At 31.8% G+C, this 9,183-nt stretch overlaps 1 long non-coding RNA gene across 3 annotated transcripts; it reads right to left on the reverse strand.

The window, feature by feature from the left end:
* Nucleotides 1-3,919: 3,919 nt before the first annotated feature.
* LOC108484610 (uncharacterized) lies at nucleotides 3,920-8,271 on the reverse strand. 3 transcript variants are annotated; one of them, XR_008284393.1, is made up of 6 exons: nucleotides 7,977-8,271; nucleotides 7,721-7,839; nucleotides 6,288-6,379; nucleotides 5,506-6,103; nucleotides 4,634-4,903; nucleotides 3,920-4,233 (listed from the first exon to the last, which is right to left on the reverse strand). It is a non-coding gene; the product is annotated as an uncharacterized LOC108484610 (long non-coding RNA). The 3 variants fall into 3 exon arrangements; XR_008284394.1 differs by having other exon boundaries at nucleotides 5,506-6,050; nucleotides 7,721-7,886; XR_008284392.1 differs by having other exon boundaries at nucleotides 7,721-7,886.
* Between the last annotated feature and the right edge of the window lie 912 nt (nucleotides 8,272-9,183).

The following is a 9,183-nucleotide window of genomic DNA, read 5'->3' on the forward strand; positions in this document are numbered from 1 at the left end:
CATCGACCACTTTGAACCAATGAACAACGTGTCCATATTAGGTTAGGAGGCTTGGGGTGCACAGGTCTAGAAGCTCGAGGCATTCACAGAGTGATTGGAGATATTTACATTAAATTTTTTTCCCATATTTTTCAACAATTTTAATATTTTTATTTAGTGTTTGTTTTATTTCATTACTTCAAATCGTATTTAATATTTTATTTACATTAGTTAGGTGTATAAAGAAATATATTTATAAATAATATTAAATACATTAATTTAAAAGATATAATTAATTTTATATATTAAAAGGGGAAGGATCTGCTTTCACCGGTGTGAAACCATAGTAATTTTATATGCTTTAATATATTTTTGTATAATTATTAATTTAACAATCCAACTGTAACACCTTAAACTCGGCCTAAAAGTTATGCCCGGATGTTGAGGAATTATATTCAACTTGTTTAAAAGCATTTGCTTCAATCAAACTAAACGCGTTCAGAAAATATACACTTTGGCAAAACTTTTACGAACGTTTAGAAAAACTTAAGTCAAGAAAACACTCACTTAAAACCCAGAATTTGAATTCCAAATTATATGTTTTGGTAATATCTATTTTGACAAATCATTTCTAGTTTAAGGCAAACACTTGTTAAAACCATTTGTTTATTTACAGAAAAACTCTTTAGGAGTTACTTAGTTTACAAAGGAAAAATTTCAAAGATTATTAAAATTTTAAATTGTTAACCCAGCAAGATTTAACAGTATCATGTTCGCAAATATCAATATCAATGAATTAAATAGAAACCAATAGAAAACCCAAAAACAAATTATAGCCCCAGAAGTCCAAAATAAAAAAATTACGAAAATCATTATTTTTTAAAAATAACTGATAAAACCATCTGAGCACCCGCACGCCGTTCGACTCTAACTTACCGATTACTTGAAATGTGTTGAAATGTCAGAAAAAAATGGTTGAGCTATTAAGTTCAGTGTATAACTAAAAATCAAGCTATGGTCATATACAATATAATAAACAAATACGGAAATCATAGAAAAATTCATAATAATTAATCAAACAAAATTTGAATATGTATGATTATGCCAATACGATATTTCAGAAAATCAGAATGCGGATTTTTTTAGAAAACATTCTACCCAACTCCACTCCACACCAAAATAGAGTTCCCCAGAACTCTTCCATCCAAAAACACACCAGTTAAGTCATCACAAGTTGCCCGGCAACGTTGACCTGCCACCCCGGGTTGCCTGCTAACGATGGCTTAGCAATATGCAGTTAAATTGTCAATTCAAATATATGTGATCAAGCCATTAAATTATGCAAATCATTAAACTGTCAATACAGAATCTCCATCCTTTAACATTATCCAACCCCATGCAATGTGTCAAGACATGTATGTATAGAATCAGAATTGTAACACCTCTAACCCTTATCCGTCGCCAGAACAGAGTTACGGAGTATTACCAGACTTATTAGATCAAATTCAAACATTTCATATCATTTGACATACATGTAATAAATTAATCATATTGTTCCTTTTATAAGCCTTCGAGGCCCAAAATATATGTTTGAAATAAATCAGGACTAAACCGGGTGCTCATGAAATTTTTTTCAAAAACATCAAAATTTTTCAAAGAAACATAGGATATTATACGCCCGTGTGTCCAGGCTGTGTGGCTCACACAGTCAAAAGACATAACCATGTCTTTGGTCGTGTGGGCATTCGAAGTAGGGACACACAGCCGTGTCCTAGCCAGTGTCCATACCCGTGTAACTCTTTAACTTGAGTCACACGGCCAAGCCACACACCCGTGTACTAGGCCGTGTGTCCCACACAACTGAGACATACGCCCGTGTCTCTGCCCGTGTGAAAATACCTTAGCATTCTGTTTTGAAATTTTAAGGTTGCAGGCGACACACGGCCAAAACACAAGTCCGTGTGTTAGCCATGTGGACTCAAAATGAACCTTAAACAATAAATTTATCATTCCCTACAATCTTGAACACTAAGCAACTCAAATACCAATCGTTCAACCAATTCAAAACATAATCAAATACCTTAAAAACATACTAAAACAACCAACTTAGATGCCTAATCAATGTATCTTCAAAAATTCCACAATTATATTATCAAAACATAATAATTTAAACATCATTCAAACCAAACTTATAAATATGCCAATTTCATTCCAAATTTTTACCTAAGACTTGAACATTTAAATAGCAAGTTTGACACATCCTATTGAAACTTCAAACATAAACATAAGCTATATATATATATATATATAAACCAACATTTAAATTATAACCTTAATTACAACCAAATCACAAAATAGTTAACATTTAGACACCTTAAGTACATGCCGACATAAAAGAAATATACATCACCATGTTTGAGATCAAGATCGTTGATGGATGCTGAATTGACGATCAACTTAAGTACCTAACCTGTGCACAGAAAACAAAACCGTACACTAAGTATAAACTCAGTAGTATTTCTATAATCTGAATGTTTAAAGTAAAATAATATAACATACACATTTTATCATACATCAACAATAGTCATTCAATTTATCAATTTATTCATAATACATTCAATTCTCGTCCTTTGCTATTTCAATTTACTTTTCACAATATGTCACATAATTCATATGTATCAATTCCATTTCACATTTGATATTTTCAAATACCTTTCATAATATCACTTCTTGTAAATTACCCCTATTAACACAACTCAGACTCGGACGGATACACGGATCTAACCAAAATACATCAGTTTGGCACTCAGTGCCTCATCAGATAATTCGAAGTAATAAGTTGACACCCAGTGTCTCATCGGTTAAACCGAAGTAAATTAGTACCCAGTACCTCATCGAATTAATCAGAAGTAATAGATTGACACCCAATGTCTCATCGACTCGAGGTCAAAGAATCTCTAAACTCTTCCAATCCTATGGCATGCCATCTATATTCGACTCAGTCCGATATAGCTAATAGGGTTTGAGTTTCATAATTCAACAACAATCGGTATCTAATATCCACATCAATCACAAATTCACATAATCTCAATTCAATATCAAGATGATAACATAACACTCACCTTAATTACTTACCATAAACATTAAATCAAAATACAACAATTAATAATTAGATTTGGATTATAGAAATACAAACCGAAACTTCCGAGCTACTCCTCGTTGACTTTATCTTTTCCTTTCTTAGTCGAGGTTTCCAGCACAACATTGACTACGAAAATTAAAATAATTAACATTCATTAATGTAATACAATTCAATTTCACATTGAATATTCAATTTTTATTTAACATTTGCCTAAATTCCAATTTAGTCCCTAAACCGAGACTAAATTTATTTCTTCAAAACTAATTCGATATTTTCATTCAATTCCCACTTTAAACTAGTTTTAACTCTCTAATTTCTCTTAAATCCCTAAATTTTGAATTTTTCATAATTTAGTCCCTATTACTCAAAACTTATAATTTATTCTACAATTCAATCCTTTTTCAATTCACTACAGGAGAACAGACTTTTAGCGGCGTTTTTTTTGGCCTTTAGCGACGTTTTCACAAGCGCCGCAAAAAACGTCGCTATAGCCGACGCCGCAATATTTTGCGGCATTTATTTAAAAAAACGACGCTAAAGACCATGACCTTTAGCGGCGCTTTTTCCACAAATGCCGCTAAAGACCATGACCTTTAGCGGCGCTTTTCCCATAAACGCCGCTAAAGAATATAACCTTAAAAAATATATTTTTATTAAATAATATTTATTTTCTATATTATATTTTATTTTGAAACTTTAAACTATATACTTTTAAAGATAAATAAAAAATATTAATTAAATTAAATTTTCTATTAAAATTTTAACTTTAAAACTAAATATAAAATTGATGAATTTAAATTTAAAATTTAAATATTATGTTTAAATAAATGGGCAATCTACCAGCAACAGAGAGATAATACAATTTATGAAAATTTATGTCGATGAGAATTTTTAGATAAATTTTAAGCACATTTACATTGATGGAAAGAAAGAAAAACAAAAAGCTCATACCAAATTCAAAGTAACAAAAATGGAAGAAAATGCCAAAGAATCAAAGGGAATGTCGTCCACATAACCACCTTGACTTATTCCAGATTGGAGATTGAATCTCTCAATCCAACCCCTGCTGTCCCTAGAACCGCAAAATTACCACAAGCGCTGATGGCACAGGCCTGCAACCAGATAGAACAAACCATCAGTCACAATTCGTATAGTTCATGAAATACTAGTTTCTAGCAGGGTTTCTCATCTTTGAATAGTTTAATATTAGTAGTATTTGCTGCTTAATGTTTTAAATGAAGATGAATACATCAGCCATATAAAAATCAAAGGTTGAGTAAATAATAATATGCTAGAGACCAAACAAATTCACTGGGCAGAAGGTTTGAGCAAATACTTAACTGGAATGTAGAATAGCCATATAAGACAATAAGACAATCATGCACATACAAATATAGCATATTATCATTCAAGAAACTATTAAACAAATTGCAAGAGGATATTTCAGTGCTCATGATTTTGGAAAATTGCTCAACCAATTTTTATAACTTGAAAGGGAAAAATCATCCTTACTTTAAATGGCAAGCCTTGTTGTCTTGCATTGTTCAGATTTCTAACAACTTCCGCATATACCGACACTTTTTTCTCAACAACTGGCTTGTCAGCTAAAGGTAGAAGCCCACTGGCAGAAGGACCAGAAGAAACATAAGAACTAGAAGCCATGGGAACCATTTGACCTGAACGAATACCACCACTGCTTTTATCAATCATGTTTGTCTTAGGTAATGTTGAAATTCTGCTCAAACTCTGTAAGAAGACCCGTTTTTCCTTTTGCCAATCTTCCTGCAAGGCATTAGACACCACCAATCAAACGTGTAAAAGCAGAAAACCTACAAACTTAGTTGTCATCGATTTGTTAAATTTTAGGTTCACTGATTCTAAGTTATTTGCAATGAACCAAAATTTAAGAGGAACAAAATGTATAATAGAGATTACAAGCCATCTCAGATAATATCAGAAATAAACAAATACACACATACAAACAAGAAATAGAGTGGGGCGTATGACATAGCTTGTAAGTAAAAAGTCTCCTTTTTATCTGGTTAGTGGATTAAAGGAGAGTGAATCAATAACTGGGTTAAAACCTTAGTCATGAAGCACACCTCCTTGTGGCATAGGTTTGAAGAAGAATCAATTTGGTACGCAAAAGAACATTCAAATGTGCAAGTAGTTTAACTACAAATGCCCTTTATTTTATTTCACAGTGTGTTGAACAGCCAAATTGCTATAATTCACACATTATGCAACAACCAGTTAGTAAATAGCAATTGGATCTGAATACATGCTCTAACCCAAAAGAATGTGATTAGCCAGCGGAAATGAGCCATTAGTCATTATCTATTGAACTTATATTAAAAGTAGGCAATCCATAGAGCAAATAGTACCTGCTGCAGATACTCCTCAATGCTTGTTGCTTCAGCAGGGAAAATATCCTCAAATGTTGTCTTGCAGAAAGATGATCAAGGAGAGGAAAACATGGTTTGTGAGATTGCAGTAAAGAGAAAACTATGAAAAGGGGGAGGGGGACCTTGAAGCAAGATTGTGAAGCAATCAATAGCAAAGCTCTCTAAAGTTGACCATACGCATGCGTTTTAGGACAAAAGTAGCATTTAAACAGTAAAAATACAAAAGCTGAAATCAAATATCATTTAATCATAGCAGATAAAGTTTGGGGGAAGGGGGAAAATGTCCTTATCTTGACATATCGTTATCAATATCCATTCCCCTCAAAATATCTATTAAATAGCCTTATATGCCAAAGAAAAACAAGTAACAAATTTTATGGTAGGTTTAGGGGGTTCTTGAGCTAGAAGCCACAAAAGCTGAGCTAACATAAATGAAAATGTGGAAAATAATACTTATCTTCAACTCAAAAGACTTCAGATCGCGTGTAAGCTGTTCAGCGTTAATTCCGTCCCATGCAAGTAGCCTTAAAACATAACAGCGACCATTTTTATATATTCCGCATGGTAAATAAATAATCTGGGAGAAATAAACAAAAGATAACCCTTCAAATTGTTGCTTAAAGCCAAGTTTGTAGCCTAAACAATGTTCCAAGCTAACAACTTCCTCTTACTTTCTTAGCTAACATTCTGTCTGTTTTAACAGACTGTGAATACAAGAATCACAAGAGTAATGAATTAAAATTATAAAGTATAAAAGTTACCTTGTGGCAGCAATGGATTGAGAAGGAGCCTCAGTTCTTAAGGTTTTTGCCTTGAGTTTCTTTGATAGTGCTTCTAACTGATCTAAGTTTCTCTGAATAAAATTATTGTAACCAGATTGTTAGTGAAAACCTCATGTATGGGATCTATATCACTGAAATTTCCTTTTTAAAACAATAATCTCAGTTGAGATACATACCAACTGAAGATTCAATCACTGAAAACAAACAAACAAAAATTTTAAACAATTTTCAATTTGCTTGGATCAACAAATAGATAACCCTCCAACCAAGGTTTTTAACTCTAAGCAACTAACATCAAACATTAACTTGAATTACCGATATATTGATGAATGTTACTATAATTTATTGACATTATCAAGGAGATGGTACATTCACTTAATATCATCGTAGTAACAACTGATATCCATAATATGAATTGATAATAAATATTAACGGAAATATAGATAAATATGATGAACATCATGGGTATCATAGTCCATGTCTCCAACAGAAACATTCAAAAGGAGATGACCTAAGGAAAAGTATTTATTAGTTATTCTCATTATAATACAAAATAATGGATGAATAAAAGTTCATGGTTAAATTTCATAAAACCACTACATCATTTCATTGTGTCGTGTTCCTAATTTATTATTAGCTAAATTGTCTACATAAGCCATTTCTTACCCTCCATAATAGATCTCTAAAAACCAATTTTCTGCTGAAGTTGAAGAAAATGAATCCCCATTAATGACTAATTATTTAGTGGAAAACAATATTAAGTCATTTCTAATCCAATCAGTTTACTAGTTAAAGGAATTAACAAAACTTGATAAAGACATGGCCTCCATTTAGCTAAATTTCTCATCTAAAACATTAATAGACATTTTAAGTTAAAGATTCTTGATTTTTCATACTATAATTTAATTCAGCAGCACTATAACAAAGCATTAGCAGAATTAAACTTCAGAAGCAAACATTAATACAATTAGAGCTTGGACATACATGAAAATGCAGTGGTTCCTTTGCCTATTACTAAAACTTCCTCAATCATTACATTAAAGCGGAGAGATGAACCAGATATTACTACTGGACTACAGTTCAGCAGAGCCTTCTGTTCTCTGCTCCCTTGAACAATCTCACTTAAAAAAACACATCTTTGAACGAGGCATGAGAAATTTCCAGAAATTTTCTGCCTCAAGAAATATATGAACCATAGAAGGGTTTCCGCATTTCAATATCTCCTAAACTACCTCATTTCCCTCATTTTCTAGGCATCCAAACATAGCATAACCAGAAGCAAAAGCAAAAAAAAATTCACAAAAACCTAACCACTTTCCCCTTTTCTTTAACAACGTTTGTCTCGATTCATTACAAACTCGAGCATTGTGTAAATTGATATTGAGAGAGAGAGAGAGAGAGAGTAACAGGACCTGAAGAGGAGGAAACTGAGCAGAAGGAGCAGCTTGCTCAAGAAGCTTGGTGGATGAGTGGAGAAGATCGGTCCAACTACTCATGCCTTGCTCACTCGCCATAGCTCTCATGTGAATCACTGATGCGAGGGAAAGCTCAAGAATTTTACTCTTCAATTTATATTTTCTAAAACAGATACAAAAAATGCAAGAAATGCATTTTTAAAACAGATACAAAAAACAGAAGTTTCTAAAACAGATTTGAACTTAGACTTACTAGATTTCAGTGAAAATCAAAGGGATGGAGATTTAGAGAAGGAGATTTAGAGATGGAGATTTAAAGAAGAAAGAACTGCAGTGAGAGAGATGCTGAGGATTAGGGATCAGTATGGCAACACAGAAATGGTGGAAGGATTTTGATCTGGGGATTTCGATTTGGGGGAAAAATTCAATATGTTTTGAGGATACCGATTTTAGGGGGAAATTTTAGGGGGAAATTTTAGACAGTCTAACGGGTAAAATTTGGGGATAAAATTAATAAGAGATTTCGGGATTGTGGCTTAGGAGAAATAAAATAAGTTTTTAGTAGAGTAAAACGGCCTAGTTTTGTTCCAAGTAAAATGATTTTTTGTGGCGTTTTATGAAAACGCCACTATTGCTATCTTTTGAGGCGTTTTTCATAAAACGCCACAAAAATCATTTTATTTATTTTGCTTAAAATCCTTGTTTTGTCTCGGTGAAAATTATTAGTCAAATGATTTTATAAAATATTTATTATTACTATTTTTATAAATTTATTTGATAATGTAATCTTGAATATATGAATTTCCTCTGTAGACAAAGCCTAAAATACTAATTTAAAATTTTGTTTTTTAGTATTAGATTTTATAAAAAAATGTTGACTTTTTTGTCACTTTTGCTCGATTTGAATATAGTATTGAAGTCGAAGCTATTAATTTCCTTTTACTTATTTGAAAAGATAAAACCAAAATAATAATTTATATTTTCTTTTGGTTTAATGTATAATTTGGTACCGAGTTTGATATTTTTAGTATTTAATTCGAGTTTTAGAGTTAATTTGATGATAATTCATGTTTAGATAATAATATTAGTTATTATTTTTTGCTAAAACAACCCTAAAATCATAATTAAATTACATCCATGAATGAAAATTTAAATAAATTCACAATTCACAATTGGCGTTGAATGTTAATTGCTAAGACTCAATCAACAGTTGGGTGACATCCCAATACCATCAAACATGTCGTCTAATTTGTATGCCAACACACCAATGTTATTCAATTGTAGTTCATGTTTCAAAGGTTTAGACCTTTTTCTTCCCTTTCAAACCCCATTCAGTTTTAAGCTACACTTTTTCAAATTGAAATTCTTTAATTGTATGTGATATCGTTTCAAACCCCATTCAGTTTTAATTCCATAATTTATTACGAACATAAGCTTTTACATTAATATCTATGTATATA

This window comes from Gossypium arboreum, chromosome 6 (assembly GCF_025698485.1).
Source record: "Gossypium arboreum isolate Shixiya-1 chromosome 6, ASM2569848v2, whole genome shotgun sequence".
NCBI lineage: Eukaryota > Viridiplantae > Streptophyta > Magnoliopsida > Malvales > Malvaceae > Gossypium > Gossypium arboreum.